Source organism: Mytilus galloprovincialis, chromosome 12 (genome assembly GCF_965363235.1).
Source record: "Mytilus galloprovincialis chromosome 12, xbMytGall1.hap1.1, whole genome shotgun sequence".
Taxonomy (NCBI): Eukaryota; Metazoa; Mollusca; class Bivalvia; order Mytilida; family Mytilidae; genus Mytilus; species Mytilus galloprovincialis.
The window spans coordinates 72,267,384-72,289,064 of NC_134849.1; the positions used below are offsets into that span (position 1 = coordinate 72,267,384).

The window sequence follows — 21,681 nt, forward strand, 5'->3', positions numbered from 1 at the left end:
GTTTCAAAATGTTTCAATGTTTCAACTAATCCGATATTTTTTAGGACACCCTATATCAAATATACATATGTCAGTATTCACCTGTCAGTATTCACCTCAAAAACTAACAAAACCTTTGAATAGACTTATTAAGAAGGGATATAGTTACGATACTGTTGTCAGGTCATTAAAGATTGCATATTTTGGCGTTAATATTGTTTCACTTATAGGGTCTCTGCATCGGAACAAAACACATTTATTCAAAAACCAGTTGTTGGCATGACACGGGTTATGTTCTTCTCATATATGTTATGATGGTATGATACTAAACCCCTAACGGGAAGGATTGTGCCTGATGTTCATATGATGAAATCATAATCTTTCAGTCAGTTTAATTGAAGTCTGGAGCTGGCATGTCAGTTCAAGTCCAAGTGCTCCACGAAACCTCTTTCTAAATTATTAACATCTATTTTATCAGCAATCAAAGACGGGTTTCAAAGTTATTGTGAAACTGCCTATTCTAGAGGTGGCGTGAATCAGATGTGGATACTTAAAAATTCCAAAGATCTTTTAGAGTACATACAATCTAACTCTCTTTCATCTTGTAACAGTATTAAAACATTTGACTTTTCTACTCTTTATACAAGTATTCCACATTCCAAACTAAAAGACAAATTGAAAGAGTTGGTATTACTTTGCTTCATAAAAAAGAATGGCCAACGTAGATACAAGTATCTTGTCTTAGGGAGGGATAAATCATACTTTGTAAAGAATCACTCTGATTCAAACAAAAAATTCTCTGAAACCGATATTATCAAGATGTTTGATTTCTTGATTGACAACATATTTGTAACGTTCGGAGGACGTGTTTTTCAACAGACTGTCGGCATCCCAATGGGAACAAACTATGCCCCTCTACTTGCCGACTTGTTTCTTTATAATTATGAGGCTGACTTCATGCAGGAACTTCTGAGGAAGAAAGATAAGAAGTTAGCAATATCCTTTAACTCTACTTTCCGCTATATAGATGACGTTCTTTCACTAAACAATTCAAAATTTGGTGACTATGTGGAACGCATCTATCCCATCGAATTGGAGATAAAGGATACTACAGATACAGTTAAGTCGGCTTCATATCTTGACTTACATCTAGAAATTGACAATGAGGGTCGGTTGAAAAAAAAACTTTACGACAAAAGAGATGATTTCAGCTTTCCAATTGTGAACTTTCCATTTCTAAGTAGCAACATTCCAGCAGCACCTGCAGACGGGGTATATATCTCCCAATTGATACGATATTTCCGTGCTTGCATTTCCTATCATGATTTTCTTGATAGAAGGTTGCTGCTCACAAGGACGCTATTAAACCAAGAGTTCCAAATGGTGAAGTTAAAATCATCCCTTCGTAAATTTTACGGACGCCATCACGAGTTGGTTGACTGTTATAGAATAACCGTTTCACAAATGATATCGGATATGTTCCTTACGTCATAACTACAATCCCCTTCCCTTTCATGAATGTCACCTACCGAATTAGACTATTTACCGGATTTGTAATCACATAAGCAACACGACGGGTGCCACATGTGGAGCAGGATCTGCTTACCCTTCCGGAGCACCTGAGATCACTTCTAGTTTTTGTTGGGGTTCGTGTTGTTTATTCTTTAGTTTTCTATGTTGTGTCATGTGTACTATTGTTTTTCTGTTTGTCTTTTTCATTTTTAGCCATGGTGTTGTCAGTTTGTTTTGGATTTATGAGTTTGACTGTCCCTTTAGTATCTTTCGTCCCTCTTTTTTTAACTGCTAGTAGTCTGTTGTTATTTATGTATTATTGTCATTTTGTTTATTTTCTTTGGTTACATCTTCTGACATCAGACTCGGACTTCTCTTGAACTGAATTTTAATGTACGTATTGTTATGCGTTTACTTTTCTACATTGGCTAGAGGTATAGGGGGAGGGTTGAGATCTCACAAACATGTTTAACCCCGCCGCATTTTTACGCCTGTCCCAAGTCAGGAGCCTCTGGCCTTTGTTAGTCTTGTATTATTTTAATTTTAGTTTCTTGTGTACAATTTGGAAATTAGTATGGCGTTCATTATCACTGAACTAGTATATATTTGTTTAGGGGCCAGTTGAAGGACGCCTCCGGGTGCGGGAATTTCTCACTACATTGAAGACCTGTTGGTGACCTTCTGCTGTTGTTTTTTTCTATGGTCGGGTTGTTGTCTCTTTGGCACATTCCCCATTTCCATTCTCAATTTTATTTTTTCATAGTCACCACGTGCAGTCTTTTAACCAATCAGATATCTATAAATCTTTAGGCAGTAAGATAAGTTCGTATATACGAAAGAAATGCTTTAAAACAATGATGATTTTCATTTATGGCAACTCGGTGTCGTCTGCGGAGAATTCAAACATTTGCTGATAGTTTTTTTCAAAATTAATCTTGCACACATTTATACAATATTTATTTTACAAGAAACATAATTAAATATATACTAGAATGTATACTAGTGTTAAAAATTAGATACACATAAAGAGTTTTAAAGCAGCATTGTCTATATATATATATATTATCTCTCGTGCTAACAACATCAGCCGCGATGAACTTTTACAATATAAGGACAAAAAGGTCAACAAGAGGCTGCTTTTTGTATTGACATACCATCCCAAATTTGACAACATATCACACCTTATCCGCGAAAATTAGAAAAAAACATATCCTAAACTATCCAATATCTTTCCCGAGCCCCCTGTAATGGCTTTCCGTAGTCATAAAAGCTTTAAAGACTTGCTGGTGAGAGCTGGTTTATCCTCTATAGCAAGCTATTCGTCTGCGGGCTCTTGCAAAGGTTGCGGAAACAATCGATGTCTGACTTGCAAACAAATATTGAATACCCAGGCTTTTAACAGTCACTCAACTGGTACAGAATACAACATATTTTGCAATGTTAATTGCAAGACAACAAATGTTGTGTATCTTCTGCGGTGTAAATGTAGTAAACATTATGTTGGATAGTCTGAACAGCCATTTAACAAACTAATAAACGGCCATCGTAGCGACTACTAATGCAAGCCAGACCTCCATCTCAGTCGACATTTTAGATCCCCTGGTCACACTAAGGCAGATCTCAATCGACTGACATTTACATTCATTGACCACAACACTGCTTGGTCTAGGGAGGATAGACTCACTCGGGAGAGATTTGTTATATTACTTATTACTACAGTCGCTGTTTCTATTTCTTTACCGTAATCAAATCTTAAATAATTTAGTGACTATATCAGTTTATATTGCTTGGTCCTATTCATTTTACGAGGGATGGAAAAGTACCAAGACACGTTCAACTAATCACTTAGTAAAAAAAAATATATTTCAACTGCTATTTGTGTTCAGTTTTTGGTGTGGTCCGTGTTGCTTTGTTGCTAGTTTTCTACATTGTTTCTTGTGTACTATTTGTTGGTTGTTTGTTTTTTTATTTTTAGCCATGGCGTTGTCAGTTTATTTTCGATTTATGAGTTTGACTGCTGTTCTGGTATCTTTCGCCCCTTTTTTGTACGGAGATGTTTGAATATACACCCTCTGTTGTTATAACACTACCGTTATTAAATTTGAAATATTTACAAACTTAAATCGGTCAGTGCTGTTTATTTGGAATTTTAAAGACGCAATCGTTCTTGTAACATCGTAACTGTCGTCACCGTTTAAATTTTAGAATTGTGCTAGTTCATATCGCACTTCACTATTTGTATTTGACACAAATCTTTGCAGTCTCTGTTGTAGATAGCCATATATGATATAAAACATATCATGTTTAAAACTTTTAGAATTGTACCCAGGCGTTTTTAAAACTTATGTTCGGCTTAACTGTTTTTTTTTTTTATTAATTTGAAGATTGTTATAGTTAAATCAAAGTAGATTGCCATGATTCATTTAACATCATAATCATACTGATGAAGGATATATGTTATCGGAAATATTTGTAAATAATTAAATTTATATTTTCCTTTTATTTGTACTTGATGTTGTTTTGTACACTTATTTAGGCGTGTATTTAATTTATTTATTGTGTACATGTATGGTTACTCGTAACTATCCAGCACCCTCGTGGGGAAAATCGTTGACAATTGATATACTTAAATGAACAATTATTTTACTTTTAAGTATGAACAATTATTTTACTTTTAAGTATAAACAATCATTTTACTTAAAGAACATTTATTCTACTTTTTAGTATGAACATTAATTTTACTTTTAAGTATGAAAAATTATACCACTTTATGAACAAATCTTTTCTCTTAATGAACACTTATTATACTTTTAAGTATAAACAATCTTTTACTTAAATGAACATTTATTCTACTTTTTAGTATGAATAGTTATTTTACTTTTAAGTATGAACATTTATTTTACTTTTAAGTATGAACATTTATTTTACTTTTAAGTATGAACAATTATACTACTTCATGAACAATTATTTTACTTTAATGAACAATTATTCTACTTTTATGAACTATAATTTTATTTAATAAACAATTATATTACTTTCTGGACTAATTATTTTACTTTTTTTTTAACATATATTGTTTTCTATGAAGAATTATTTATTGTTATTAACATTCATACATTTTTAAGAACAAATATTTGTTTTATGAACAATTATTTTCAAGATAGTATATACGAAATTTAAACATCTCAAAGAAATTTGTGAGTATATTTTTGATTTATGAGTTTGATCGGCCCTCTTTTATTTATGTTAAATGCATATTTATTTTATTTCATGAACGCATATTTTGATTTTTCAAATATATATTTCTTTTTTATGAACATATATTCGTTTTTACGAAAAATAATTATTTTTATGAACATATATTTATTTTTTTGTGACTATTGCAATATTTCATGTTTATTAACCGCAATAAATACTGGGTCGCTATACATTATTGCTGAAAAAAAATTTCGTGCTTTTTTTTGGTTGCTTATATTTCTTTATCGTAGAAACGAACACACTTCATCATTAGTTACATTGTGTGTTAGGTCACTAGCACACCGTGTAACGAATTTATCTTATCAACTATCTTTGCATGTGGTATTTTGACTAGCGGCATTTCAAAGTGATACAGTCTTCAATATTAAGTATCAAGATTATACTTCCATTTGTCTATACACAAAAACAAATGCCAACAAAGATAACTTTTTAGCTTTAAATTTGTTTTGTGAAATTATTTCAATCATTCATTACATATATATATATCAATTTCTTCGTCCTTTCAGGTTTCTTTCTTTGTTTCGAAAGGGAAGTAACTCCGTTATGCCAATAATAACAACTTATTAGGTTAAATTATGTTTTATGAGTTCATAATCAATTTCCTCATCTGTTGAATACTTTTAGATTTTTCCTTAATACCGTGTTGTTTTTATAAAGGGTCGTAGCATCCTTTTTGTTTTGAAAGGGAAGTAACTCCTTTCTATCCTATAAGGTAACTAACCGTGTATGGTAACTAACCCTGTATAGTTTAGGACACCCTATATCAAATTTACATAGTCACCACGTGTAGTCCTTTAATTAATCGTATCTCTATAAATCTATAGGAGGTAAAATAAAAAAATATATATAATATACTTATATTTTGTGCTGCGTTATATACAGAAGTATTGGTAATGAGTTGATATTAGTCGAGCTGCAATCAAAGGCAATCTTTTTGTCTAGACAGTAACGTTATTAATAGTGGAGCAGCAGCACCAACAGCAATATATTCGTCTGCAGAAAAAAAGAAACGTCAATTCTTTTCGAGCAGCAATCTTAAAAGCAATTTTTCAGTTTGAAAAAAAAAAATATTCTAGTGGAGCTGCAGCCTTAAAGAAAATGTATTATTTGGGCGAAAATTTTGATTCCAATCGAGCAGTAATCTTTAATAAAATCTATCCGTCTGAGAGAAAAAACGTTGATATTAGTTGAGTAACAGTAGCACGGTACACTGTGCATAATTCCTTTACTTCTTTTATTATAACAGACGTATGTTACTGGTCGAAAAATATGGCCCATAAGAATTATGAGATTTACCGTCACGATTGTGAATTTGTTGACCAATACGATGTATCAATATCTCAAAGCATAAGGGATATTTCTGTTGTGTTAATTCTTTAGATAATAGTCATCTGATTATGTTCGATTATTGTTTTACTGGGACTGAGTGTGTACATTTATGGCCGGTGGTGGACATATATCGGCACACGCATCTTTAACATAAATAAGGGTACCAGCATAATAATGCTAATATACATCAAATAAAACAAACCAAAGACAGTAGTTCATCTATTTCCGATATGAAATTCAACACTGTTAAACTTGTTTGAATCTTTTTTATTACAATGATGCATTTAAATTACAATCTTAAGTTTGTTGCATTTCAGAAACATGACATTCAATACTGATGTTGAGTTCGTGAGATTGTTTTACTTGTCAGAAGAAGTATGTACAACTGCCATCCAAAATCTTGTACAAAGGACGCTGTTATCGGGATATAATTATGATCTAATTCAGTATCTCAATAATGAAGATATCAAACACATGTTTTATCATCAATTGGAAAGAAAAATCCGATGCTGTGTATGTCCACCAGAAGGTTGTAGAAGCTTTAGCAAATTGCACTATAGGTGTTTTTTTCTTACTTTATACGTTTTTAAGAATGATCATCTTTTTAAATGTCATCACAACACAAACGGTAAATTTAGAACGCAATTTTGTGTTCACTCTTTTTCGGCAAAGCAAAGCATAGCACTAAACGGATTAGATAGATCTACTCTAATTTGTCTACTTGAACCCTGTATGGCTTCCTTATTACAAAACGAGCGAAATTCTTTGACAGTAGTAAGAGAGATCAGGAATGAGATTTGCCATACAAAACCAACTGATTGGATCGCACACGATATCAGTTCTAAGTGGTCTGAACTCGAAACGGCTATACTTTGTCTGGATGACTCAAACAACACCAAAGTTTTAATACAGAAATTGAAGGAGAATATCATAACTTTTACAGAAAGTGAATTTGACGACAAAATGATGCAAATTGAGAACTATAGAGTAAGTGTCTTTGGAGATTATTTTCAATGCATAAATACTCCAGAATTTTGTGACATTTTTTTATTACGAGGAATAAAAGAGGGACAAAAAAACCAGAGGGACAGTCAAACTCATAAATGGAAAATAAACTGACAACGTCATGGCTAAATGAAAAAGACAAAGGGACAATCAATAGTACACATGACACAACATAGAAAACTAAAGAAAAAGCAACACGAACCCCACCAAAAACTCGGGGTGATCTCAGATGCTCCGGAAGGGTAAGCAGATCCTGCTCCACATGTAGCACCCGTCGTGTTGCTCATGTTATAACAAATCTGGTAAATAATCTAATTCGGTAGGTCACATTCATGAAAGGGAAGGGGATTGTAGTAAAGACGTAAGGAACATATCCGATATCATTTGTGAAACGGTTATTCCATAAAGGTCAACCGACTCGTGATGGAGTCCATAAAATTTACGAAGGGATGATTTCAACTTCACCATTTGGAACTCTTGGTTTAATAGCGTCCTTGTGAGCAGCAACCTTCTATCAAGAAAATCATGATAGGAAATGCAAGCACGGAAATATCGTATCAATTTGGAGATATATACCCCGAAAGCAGGTGCTACTGGAATGTTGCTACTTAGAAATGGAAAGTTCACAATTGGAAAGCTGAAATCATCTCATTTTTCGTAAAGATTTGTTTTCAACCGACCCTCATTGTCAATATCTAGATGTCATAAAACAAAATCGCTTTAATAGACAAACCACATCATGCTTTGTTTTCTGGCCAGGTGGAAATATGCATATTCCACGCATAGGTATCGAAACCTCTATTCAATTAGACATATGATCTTAATTTGGTTTTTTTCTTTTCATTTTGACAAAATATTTCTTTTTGCGGTTCCTAACTCAATATTAAAAGTAAACTCAGCTATTTCTTTTAGTATATCAACAATTTCAAAGTTTTAGATATAATTTCAGTAAAAAATCATTATATATATCTAATGAACACCATCAACAAACAAAATCACTGACTATCAGATTGCTGACTTAAGACAGATGCAAACAAATGCAGCTGATTTAAACTTTAAAATAGGCGCCTACAATCACCGAACCCTGAAACAATAGTGTCACACCACAACATAGTTAAACACACATACAATATCAATTGAAATGGTTTAACTCAATAAAATGACATATTAACAACATCAAGCGAACATACACTGAACGATTGAATTAGATCTATGACACAATGTAAATACAAAATTGATACAACAAGTGTGTTAGATATAAACCAATATCAGAAAGACAATCATAACTTTCGTTGTTAATTTCGATTTATTATACTTACATACACACTATTTGATTTCTAAATCCTAATATGAAGTTGCTTTTGGTTTATGTTTTTTTTATATTTTTTTACGGGCAATGTCAAACCAATAACCCTAGCAACCACATTCATAGTTTATTAGATGCATGTCGTAGGGAGCGAATGTTCACTCTGCTTTCCTACTTTTTTTTATTTACTTAGCTTAACTTGTTATTGGTTATTCTGTTGTTGATTGTAAATTGAATGGTTTTATTGCATTAATAGTTTTACGACCACTGGTCAAGATAAGCTACTTGGAAGGATTTTTAGAACGCAGCTTAGAAAGTTTGTTTATTATTATTTGTATGTTTGTTTTTTTTCTGAGAAGTTGTGGGTTTGTGGTAGATGTGGTCTGTTGTACTTGTAGTATCTTTGTGGGTTGCCTGGATAACCCTTTGTATTTATTATATAAATATAGGAAGATGTGGTTTGAATGCAAATGAGACAAATCTCCATCCAAATAACAATTTTAAATAAGTAAACCCATATAGGTCAAGGTACGGCCTTCAATACGGAGTCTTGGCTCACACCGAACAGCAAGCTATAACGGGACACACAAATTAGTAATGTAAAACCATTCAAACGGCAACCCAACGGTCTAATCTATATAACTGTAAGTCCTAAGACAGGAATCTGATTGTCAGTAGTTGTCGTTAGTTGAGGCGGTTCAAAAGTGTTTCTCGTTTCTCGTTTTATATACAGATGAGACCCTTTGGTTTCCCGTTTGCATGGCTATACACCAGTATTCTTTTGGGGCCCTTTATTGATTGGTGTTTTGTGTGAACCAAGGCTCCGTTGTAAAGACCGTATCTTGACCTATTATGGTTTACTTTTATAAATTGTTACTTGGATGGTGATTTGCCTCCTTACAACTCATACAACAACTTCCTATATCTATAGCTTTTCATTAATTACACCTTCTTGTGTAGTTCATAGGCGCCCTTTTAAATTAATGTCAAATTCATATAAATAAGTTTATCCTTGACCGAGGTTGTAACTATAAAAATGTGTTACACAGAAACAGGAAATGATACTTCATTAATAGAAATGTAATGTAGGACAAATTCTGAAGGTTTCATTCATAACTCCAATGTACAATTGATATCTGAATGACAAAATCAAAATATTAGGGTGTTTCCTGTTTAGATATTAACAACAACTTATATAGTGGTTTCCGTTGTAGTCTATATACTCAACAGTTTATACTACGTTCAAGGTCCAAACGGTACTTATATATATGTATGTTAAATCACACAATGGTGATAGCTGTACCTCAATTTCTGACATTTTTCATAATGTATTTTCTTGTTTACACATCGTTATCAATATTGTGGAATTGGATGCGACTGTCGTACAAGTGAGAGATTTAGCTAGCTATAAATCCAGGCTTATCTACCATTTTCTACATAGTTAATGTCTGTACCAAGTAATGTTCGGCAAAATCAAATGATCAAACACATCAAACGAATGGATAACAACTGACATATCCCTGAATTTGTACAGGCATTTTCTTATATAAACCTCTTACTTTCGCTTCAAATTCCTTTATATTGACAACGACGATGCATGCACAAAACAAATAACTTAGCGCCAATACACAGATTGTAATAATAAGTATTAAATAGCTGACTGTAATTCTTAATCGATTTATACTTTTATGACCTGTTGATTACTCTAATATAATCAATGTGTGGTTCGTTTATATCAGTGTCATTGGTCGAAATTCGATTATGACGTCAAGTTGTCTTGCTTTCCTCTGAAATACCTAATGTGACGTCATGAAAAATGTGACCTTGCCTAACGAGGTCACAGAGAAAGATCACATCTTTTTTGCAGATCTTTAAAAAAAAAAGAAGATAGATTAAAATTGTCTGTTTATCGTCGTTAAAATCATTAGAGAAACGAATTCCATCCCCAAATCTCAAAGTCTCGGGTTGATAAATATCGTATCACATACGATGCATTAGAAGAATCTACTTTTGCGCAAAAAATCGTTACATGGGACATTCTATTTTATAACACTGTTGGAACAGTTTTTATATCACAAGAGAACATACCTATTAATGAAGTTCATATACATGTAGGGTACACTTTAACGACCAGAACTCTTTTAATTGGGATATGTTTACGTTATACAATGGGGCAACGATGTCATACTCCTGAGAAATGGAAAGTTGACAATTGTAAATTTGACATTATGACGTTTTAAAAAAAAATACAATTAGGCTATTGATAAATTGGAATACCTTTATTGGTTTAGAATAGAGCTATTGTTTGATGTACCAAATTATAAAACTCACTTTACTCATGTTGCATCAAAACTTTATCCAACCTAAAGTTTAAATTATTCTATTTTATAATATATCAATTGTTTTCGTTTTTTTTTAGAAACGAGACGGTGCAGATAATGAATCGTATGAATACGTAGAAAAAGATATTGTATCTGGAAACCAATACATGCACAAACAAAGGGAAAGCGAACAGGACGATGGATACAAAGTCAAAGAAGAACACTCCAGCTTAGCCTCAGCCCCAGATGACGACAATATCGAGCAAGATGCAAACCAGACATATAAGACGGAATATCATTTACACGATGAAACTGCTAATCGAACAACATCCAATAAAAAACAAACTTCTCATCGAACATCAACAGATCACATAGTAGAGAAAGATAACAGCTCATATCAGTTATCGTCAGGACAATTAACAAGTGGTGAAAATGTAGAATTAAAAGACAGTAATTATGCAAACTTAACAAATCACAACAATTCAAAACAAAGTGTTAATATCACTGAAAAAGTAATGGCTATTCTTTCAAGTAGTTTAAATGCAGAAACTGTTAATGAAATAATAGCTGTTAACACGAATACAATTCACATTGATCATGCTGAAAACGTTAGTATACACAATACAACACACGTACAGTTTACTCATATCAAACACGAAAAGCAAAAGTTAGATAGCGACCAAAAATCAAACACGTGGTAATCATAAAAAACAACAATGTACAGCCCGTAACAGAGTAGTGATTGAATTCGCGTTTCTTTACCGTCAGAATAAGTTACGTTATCGACAAACTTATTTCAGAAGTGACATAATTTAGTTTTCTTCATCGACAAAATATTTCATGTCCAACTTTTAAGTTTTCATTGTTTAAGTCGAAGTTTTTTTAACAAAGTAAAACATTTTTTATAATCAACCTCTGTCATTGGCATTTTCATTAAAATTATTTCAGTGTTTATTTAAAGTTAAGTTTATTTTCAAATATCTTCTGTTTAAAATTGTCGAAACTTCCGTTTAAGATTTCTGTGGTAAACTACCTATTCTACAGTTAGGACCATTTTATAATAAATACCCTTTTGTACAAGAATACTTTCTTTATAGAAGTATAGATCTGCAGGTTATAGATTTTTTTTTATAACTTTCATTTTTGTGACGTCCCGCTATGAAATTCAGATTAATTTATGAATGAAGTTGTATATAAATTTTTGGTCATAAACACAAATCTTTTAAACAGTTTGACGAGTGCGTCAATGTTACAGTAATCTGTTTACTGTAAGTTACTAAGCTTGGCCGATTCATCTGTCATTTATGGAAACTAATTCACCACTTTCTGAGACATTCATTTTATTTCGCCATCAGATATGGAGCTACATTTGTAACTAAAGGAAAACTCTCAAATTAAAGAAATTTGACATGATATACTGAAACTTTCTTATAATCAATTAAACGACTGTTTTTCTTAGATATGTGATTTTTCATGGTCAAACTTTTTCATTGTTAACGGATATTTTGAGATTTTTTATTGTAAAAAAATGGTGGTTTTTTAAAGAAATCAACATTCAAAATTTAGAACTTCATGAACATGTACAGGAAGCTGAATTATAGCACATCTATGTACTACTTAAAATTGTACTTCGATCTGTTGCGTCCTTAAACTGTTCTGACCGTCCTAAGATTTAATGTACGGAAATGTTTCGGTAAATTGAGTCAAATCCTAATTGAATGTTTATGACACACAAAAAGAGAAACCAGAATATCTTGATGACCAAACGTATGTACACGTTGGGGCGATTTAGAGCTCTTCAGAAGGAGTGAGATTTCACCCTTGTTGAAAACCTCTAGATTTTAAAATTCCGTCAGTTTTTCTCATGGATGGAGTGTGGTCTCTCTGTAAATTACCCCATATCTTTTCATTTTCCTATTTACCGAAGGTTCCATGTGAAAATTTCCATTGGATCATATCTGTTAAACTAAATGTACAAAACAGGCTCAAGAAAAGGCGAAATTTCTTTTTCAAACCCGAACTAGAAATCCATTTTTTTTCTTATAGAGCACCTTACATTATCGTCAATGAGTTAAGGCATGTGAAAAGTTATATAATCATACACAAGAAAAAAAAACCTGAACAGGCTTTCAGCAATAATCTTTACCTATTTAATATTAAGTAAATATTAACATGTACATGTATTTGAAAGTACAGATATAACAAAGAAACTGTCCGGTATCCGACGTAAGAGTACACTTTTTACTGCACGCGTAGTCGGGTGTGTTCACTACGAGGACACTTGTACCCAACTACGCGTGAAGTATGAGTACAGAATCGTCCCATACAGGACATTTTCTATGTTATCCTAGTATATTATCCGACAGTTAAGAATAGAGTCTGGTCAAATTGTGAAGTTGAACATGTGGGAATGTTTTATTTTTGCCACGGACCGTTGAATTTTCATTGAGGAAGGGGCCTGGTAGTTTTTAGAAATATTACAATATTCTGACCCTGATTTTGACTTAAAAAATCTGCTGCCTCAATATTTTGTCATATGAAAAAAAAATTGTCAACAACAAACTACTTTTCGCCCAATCGAAATGGTGCATGGACATATTTTGTTTCATATTATTAGAATTATTTTCAATATTATTGGTATTAAAATTGATTATCGACACATGAAAGTTTGTCAGCATTGTCAATCTTTTTAATGTTCAAGTACCAATAGTTCGGTCACTACTCACTACTACAAGGTTTGTCGATAACGTAGCTAATTTTGACGGTAAAGAAACATCAATTCGATCACTTCTCTGTTACGGGCTGAACATATACTCTAATGCAATCTTTTTGTATCAATGGTTTTGATTGGATGATTAACTGTTTATGCTGTGTTTTGTATACTTTTTTTTTTTCTTTAAATAGCTTGTTTTCAACTTGTAATTTCGTCTTTATTCGTGTAAAGGAGAAAATTAGAAATAAATGATACTGATTTATCTGGACAGAAATTTTAGATTGAAAAGTTTTGTTTTTATGTGAAAAGAGTAAAAAAAAGTATAAGACGTGTGAATCTCTTTTAACTGTTTTGATACACATCAAATAAAAACAACCAACGTTAAAACATGTACAGTTAATTTTGTAAAATATTGTTTTGTCATTATATATCTTATAGTTTTCCATGTTTTAAAAACGGATATCAACATCAATAGTTATGCTACTTACATAAAAGCAGGACCAATAAGTAGGTTTAACCTACGTCAAACGCTATCATTTATAGTACATGATTTATTTGTTATTACAATAATTCAAGTTTATATAAATATATATTGAGTCAATAAAGATTTTACCATTGTGTATTATCCCATTTATATCAGTTTGAGTAGTAAACAATGAGGTTTTATTCGAAGTAAGGGACATAACTGTAAAACTCTTATGTTTTTACTAAACCTGAAACAAATGTGATTATATGGATGCCTAAACGATACTTAAAACCTCATTAATAATTATATATAAGAGAGAATAATTGAATACATATAGTTAGTAGTGCTTGAAAGCAGATTAAAGCTATTTATCCACATCATTATACTATATAATTTTTCAACTAAAAAAAACCAAATATAATAGCCTACCTATATGGCTTTTTCGTTTTAAATACATACGTTGTACCTGTAGTATCTAAATTATGTACTATTTGTTTTTCTGTAGGTATGTAACAGTTATATATTAATGAAAACAGTTATCAATTCATTGACTACTAAATACCGTCATAATTTGGTCAAACTCGTCAGATATAGTCTTCCCTTTGCATAGGAAACACAAAAGAAATGTGAGTACAAAGTTTCGATCAATGTTCGTGACCCATATTCCCATATGCATATGCATGATGTATCTGCACTGCCAGTCCCAAATGTAAAAGGGCGAATGTTGCTACAGAAACGATTGATTTTGTAATAGCCATACATTTACGAATTTTTGTTATCAAATGAACTTTTGAGCCTAGGCTCTGTGTTGAAGACCGGACGGTGACCTATAATGGTTTACTTTTATAAATTGTGACTTGGATGGTGTGTTGTATCATTGGCACTCATACCACATCTTCCTATATCTATTAACAAGCTATGCGGGCATCATTTCCATAGAAATACCAAAACGAGGACATAGCTCATAAGACCACTGGTGGCAGGATGAAGTAATTGTTCTTCTTTTAATGTATCCTTGATATTTTCAGACACACCTTGGTGTAATTCTGAAAATCTTAATATAGACTTCAATTTTCCTGCAGCAAATATGGCATCCCCTAAATTGAGTTCAGAGCTAAACTCTATTATTCATATCCCTTGGCCCCACTGTGTCTGAATTGTAAGGTGTCACAATATCTAGTTAGTTCTGGAGTTTGTCAGTTTGGTAAGCATCAGAGACAATCTAGGGTAAAATTGATCGGTATATATAGAGGATGTGCTACATGAGAAAGGCTTTTTCTTATGGAAAAACAAATCACATCACTAACAATCGTTATTAATGAACTGACAGCAAGTTCAAATTCTATTTTTTCAGTGGATGTTTTACCTAATTGCACAGGTGTTGACTTCTATAGGTACTTGGTTATGCATGGATAAATGATTACTAACATTAATAAGCACAACTTAAAAGACTGTTAACACGTTTAGAGGACTCGGTTTTGCGTAGTTTTCTGGGGTTTTTTTAAAGGTTTTTCTTTTACACAAAAACCCTGTTTTCATATCCAAACTACAAAAAAAGAAACTGAGCGCGAGATCGTATAAAAGTTTCAGGTTGTGAGGTTACATGTCGATCAGTTTGGTCACATATATGGATTTCTGTTGTTTCTAATTTTAAGTTCCCCAAGGGTGACTGGGGAAACGAAATATGGTCACTTGGTCTTCCCCCGACCGGCAGTAAAACGAAGTTGGGCGTCCGTTTGGCTGTGCGGGATGTATCAAGTTCGCAGTCACGTCCGGTCAGAATGGGGACGTTAAATCCGCTGCCTCGTGTAAAGGGAGTGTCACGTTCTTTGCACGTTAAAAACCTTTGCATCAACTCTTTAAGGGGTCCGTAGGTGGCATGTTGCAATGGAAAATTTCTGTCCCAATCCAATATCCCATCATTTTCCAGTGGCAGTCTAAATTGTCCCGATTATCATCCCGAATGGCCTCTATTATGACAAAACCTACCTATTGTTTTTATTGTTAGCTTGTTCTCGTCCTGAACATGCATGAAATATTTGCCACTGGACTTTAAGCAACCAACAATCAATCAATCAATTTAATTTAAAGACGCACCAATTTTGCCTTCTGGTGCAAGTCTCATAACATCACTGATGATTCGCCCACGGAAAGCAGAATATCAAGAGAAGTTGGTTTTAGCATTACCTTGTCACACACCAAATCTCTGCGAAACTTCAATAGTACTTTTCCCCCGACCACTTGCATGCATATTAATTGCTCTGAGGTTAAACATTGACATACAATGTTATTTTCACACAATGTCAACTATAGTCATTATCCGAAAAAACCTCTTATCCAAAGGATTTGGTTAACTTTTATATAAAGTCAAAATTTTATTAACAAAAATATAACTTATTTACAGAAAATACACGAAAGAACTACTATATATATTCAAATCACTAAAAATAAATTAACTTCTCCTACAAAATCTACATAATCACATCGAAACTATCAAATTGATTGTGAATGAAAAAATAAATGGTGGAGCTGATTGACGGATAGGAAATTTCCGTAATTAAAAAAGGTACAAATGATGTTTTTATTTTTGAGTTTTTGACAAAATTGTTTGGAATTTGCCCAACAAAATTTGCATGCAGTAACGCAATAATATGTTGTGTCCTCTCAAATGTCAAATACTGTTTTTGAATCATATGTTTTCTCGTTTTCAAAGAAAAACGCGTTAAATTTCTATATAAAAAAACAGCCAACTTTAAGTTTGAAAGTTTTACTTGGAGATGGTATAATATTTATGTCTTCATCATTCCGATGATCCTTGATGATATGTGCATAGAAAATATTTACGAAAATAGCGGGAAATTTAACCAAAAAATATATTTTTGGATTTTAAGGTAACTACCCAAAACCGTAAATTGAGGGGTACCCCCATTAAAGGGATAAAATACAAAAATGTGACCATAGAAACTTTTTACGACCCGACGGAAATTAAAATATAGATATTATTCTATCATTTAAAACAATTTGCAGCCGTGTGTTATTCCGGATCATTAAACTCGTTAACTAAGCGTCTTTATCGATGTCAGTTGCAGTACTAATAGTGAACAGCTTTTACATGTAGCCTACTAGAGGTTAGTCTCGATCATCCAGCCGCTTTATTTTTCAAAGTAGAGCGTCTGGATGACAAGTGATATAAAAATGGTAATTTATGACATTCGGAATAGTATCGGCTTTTTTAGCTTGTTATTAGAGATAATATCCAAGACGAATAACCAAAAAGTTGGTTATTGACTTCGGAAGAAATGACATTACGATAATATTATTGAAAAGCCCGAGTGTATTGATTGTTGTTGAAAGCTATTTATATAGTTTTGTGACGACATACAATTCATGGAAAACACCATACAGCATGGCTTACATGGGCATGGACGCGGAGGAAAAAATCAGCACATCCAACCTTGGTAAGATGTTATAGCAACACATACTGTAACATAAATGGCAATGCAACCTGATACATATATTCTTTCATGCATGTTCGTGCAACGAAAGGGAGTTTATTATTCAATAAATGTCAATTGTTGTGTTGACTGGGACCACTCGAACAGTCGTTTACGTTATAAATACATTTTGGGGTTGATGTGTTGTATCTTTAACTTTATAAATACTTGATGGAAAACTTCTATGAGGCCGAAATATCACCTTCATCCAAGTCGATATAAAGAATGTTGTATCTATCTAGTAAATAAGGGAGTTTGCATCTTGATATGTGTAAAAAAAGGGGGAAAAGAGATACACAATGATGTAAAAATTCAAAGAAAAACAAACTAGAAGATGCCATTTTTTACATAGTATACTAAACGGTCAGCTGATTCATACATTCGATTTTCTGCAAAACAAAAGACAATTAAACAATATATTCAGCATCAATGAAAAGAGGTGTCAATGAGGCAGCAACCAGTAAACCCAATGACATAAATTACAAAAAGTAGACATCATCATGATTAAGAATTTATCATGTAGACTATAAACAAAAAGTGAAGATAAAATTACCAAAAGCTGAGCAAATACACAAATACAGGAGATGCGGTATGAATACCAATGAGACAACTATCCACCAAAGTTCAAATGAATTGGATGTGAGCAGTTATAGGCAACTGTATGGCCTTCAACAATGAGAAAAATCCGTGCATGGTTTGGATAGAGAATACAAACAGGGAATGCATCAAAGATACACTGGGCAACCCGACCAAAGATCAGTAAACAGCTGTTCCAATGCCACCAATGGGTCGAATTTTCAACGCAGCAAGATAATCTTGCACCCCGAAGTGGGATTCAGCTTGCACCAGGACAATAATGTATACAATATATTTCTATGATGTTTTTTTTTCAAACATTTTGTTTTTCATATATATGCTATGCTGGTGACCAAAAATTGGTATTATTTTAATATTTACTTTCTTTTGTAGACAAACCAATGATGATTTATGGACACAGATTTTATATGTAAAATGTGAAGAATTAAAAAAAAAAGTAATATTCAGGAATTTCATTGTATCATAAACATGCTTCAATTTTATAAGAACAAGATTCAAACTGAAAGAATTTAATTACTGAAGCATCAATCAGTATAAATAGGTCGCAGTACCAAAATGTTGGAAAAACAGTATTTTGACAGCCGCCACAAAGCAAAAAAAAAAACCACACAGACGTATATTGATTAAATGAAACAAGTATTGTTGTCAGGTATGTTAGGGAAATCAGATTTGTATTAACAAATTAAAAATCATAGAAACAATTAAACAGTTAGTTTTCACGGTTGAATTGTATCTCATTTTCCTGTCGGGCCTTTTATACGTGGACTATATGGTACAAATGTAGGGAGTTTTCTTAATATTGAAGGCCATGCAGGGATCACATTTGCGTATATCCATGTCAGTTGAACTCTGATTGGTTGTTGCCTCGTTAGCAATAATACAAATTTCCTTATTTTTATATCATAGATTCACAGGAGAAGTTGCGTTCTTGTGAAGCTGTCCTTTATTGCATGCTTATACATGATGGATATTATAAGAGTTGCAGAAGTAGAATACACTTTTGAGTTTGTTCTTTTTACAAGTTACTATGCAAAATGGGATAAATCCCATTCCATCTTTTCCATGCGCATGCTTCAAACATGCATTCAAAGAGTATTGGGTTTCATTGACTGACTGGTTAAGTTCTGTATATCTCCATGGAGACGGGCTACACTTGCAAAGTGGTTTTGTGTGAAAATAGGTTCCTAAATATTTTCTTCCCAAAAGGATTAAGCGATTATTGGTGTAACAGCTAAGAAACATTCAGACTATTCTGTCGTTTGCAGTTTTAAGATCAGTAATTTTGTAAATGAAAATTGAGTTGGCTCATTGTATGATCTTCCTGATCTGTCAGTCATAGTTCAGGAAGTTTTTCTTCATATCATGCAATCTTAGTATTTGTACGAGATGTTTTTCGTTACATAGACGTAACTTGATGTGGGCTTTTTTGTAAGGTAAGTGCATCAGATATATAAAAAGGACAGCATAAATTATTACAGGAATTTACAGAAATTAGAATAATAAGACAAGACTAGGAAAAATGGATTAAAAAATAAAGTAGAGATTACTAACGGTGACACAATATACTGATGGTTGGTTGCGTAACGTCCAGTGACAAATATTTCATGCATGTTTAGGACGATGTGATACAATATAAAGAATAGAAAATAGTGGAATTTTATAGTATGAAGATTAGAGAATAAAGTGGACAGGTGTGCAATAGTATAAGAATAGATATATCTTGGGTTGCTTTTTTATCGTCCTGTGGTAAATAATGTTCAGGACGAAAAGAAATTAACAATACTTAGAAACAGGAGGTCCTAATGTATAGCCCGTTCGGGATAAAGGTTGGAGAAATTATGACTCGCTAAAAAATTAGGGTATATTGCATTTGGGTAGAATATAGATAAGTGCAACAGTCCACATACGGACCCCTTTTTTAAGGGCGCAGAGAGCGTGGTATCCTCTATACACGAACAGTGTGAGAATCCAGGACTTGTTATTAGGGAGGGCACTACACCCACTCATGCTACAGTGTTTCCCTATATAATCAACCCCATTTTTCCTACGAATAAAAAGGGGGTTGGATCCGCCTATGACGAGTGCTATAATATTTAGACAGGGCCATAACTAGGCCTCAGAATCAAACGAGGCAGGCGTTTAGGTGCCACCGTCTGCGGTACCCAGGTAATGGGGGAACTAGGGATGAAATCACCGGCCGAAAATTGTAATATTACGGGTCGAATAATTTTACATCCGTTTTTGTAACGAAAAAGGACATTAGACTATCTTTCAAAGCAGGCTGACAAATACTAGTACTTGCCTAGAACCTTGTTCTATCAACATGATCAAACATGTATCCATTTACAGAAGAGTTTTATGTTTGAACGTAGAAAAAAAACGGGAGACCGGACAAGTGTGTGTGGCCAACGCTTCATTAAAAAATAACACAAATTTTTAATAACACTTCATAAAATAAGCCCAAAGAGTGGAACCTAGTTATTGTATGTGAATGCTAGTTCGACCTTTCTTTACCAATTCGTGTTTGTCTTTTTTTAAAACATTAACAAAATTCAGTTTTTTTTAGAAATTTAAACTAGAAAAGTAGTTTATGGTCAAGCTCGGATCAAAACCATGACGAAAAAAGAGTGAAACTTATATAAAGTACTTTTAATCAACGAAATAAATATCCCAAATCTGAATATAAAGTAAGGACAATTAAAGCTTAAATTTGACTTTAGATCTTAGCTTCAGAAAAGAACTCTGAGAACAAGACTACGTGTGAAATGTTTTTTTAACCAGTTTTTTTTATTTGACTTCACGTTTGTATTAAAATTAAAAAGTTGGCCAACATAGGATGAGCTACAAGAATGTCATATACATAGATATAGGAAAATGTGGTATGAGTTCCAATTAGACAAACTCTCCATCCAAATAACAATTTAAAAAAGTGCATTTACTACTACACTGTTTACTGTTGTTTTTTTTAAATTATTTTGGGGATAACTGAAGTGCTATTTATAGATATGTTCTATATTTAATTATTTGTTACGCCCCCTATAAATATTTGACCAGTCCGGTTAATCACCCCAGACGCTACATTTAAATATGCGTCTGGGTAATCGAGACTAACTAGAAGAGCATTTGCATTAATCAAGTATTTGCTGGCGTATCAGTATCGACGTATCGTATAACACGTATATGAGGAAAGGATGAATTAAATCAAGTTGGTCCCGATGGAAATAATTTATAATGCATTTAATTTTGATTGAGATCGGGGTTAAATCATTATTGTAAACAAATCTGTCCGATACGTATACGTCGATCCGTGCACGTATCTAGATACGTGAATAATGCAAATGCTCTTCTAGAAGAGCATTTGCATTAATCAAGTATTTGCTGGCGTATCCGAATCGACGTATCGTATAGCAGGTATATGAGTAAATGATAAATTAAGTCAAGTTGGTCCCGATGAAAATATTATATGATGCATCTAATTTTAATTGAGATCGGGATAAAATCACTATTGTAAACAAATCTGTTCGATTCGTATACGTCGATCCGTGCACGTATCCTGATACGTGAATAATGCAAATGCTCTATTAGAGCATTTGCATTAATCAAGTATTTACTGGCGTATCCGTATCGACGTATCGTATAACACGTATATGAGGAAAAAATAAATTAAGTCAAGTGAGTCCCGATGAAAATATTATATAATG

General features: G+C 32.9%; 1 long non-coding RNA gene across 1 annotated transcript; it reads left to right on the forward strand.

Moving 5' to 3' along the window:
- Positions 1-6,399: 6,399 nt before the first annotated feature.
- LOC143054752 (uncharacterized) lies at positions 6,400-14,043 on the forward strand. The gene is made up of 2 exons (XR_012971815.1): positions 6,400-7,065; positions 10,809-14,043. It is a non-coding gene; the product is annotated as an uncharacterized LOC143054752 (long non-coding RNA).
- Positions 14,044-21,681: the final 7,638 nt, after the last annotated feature.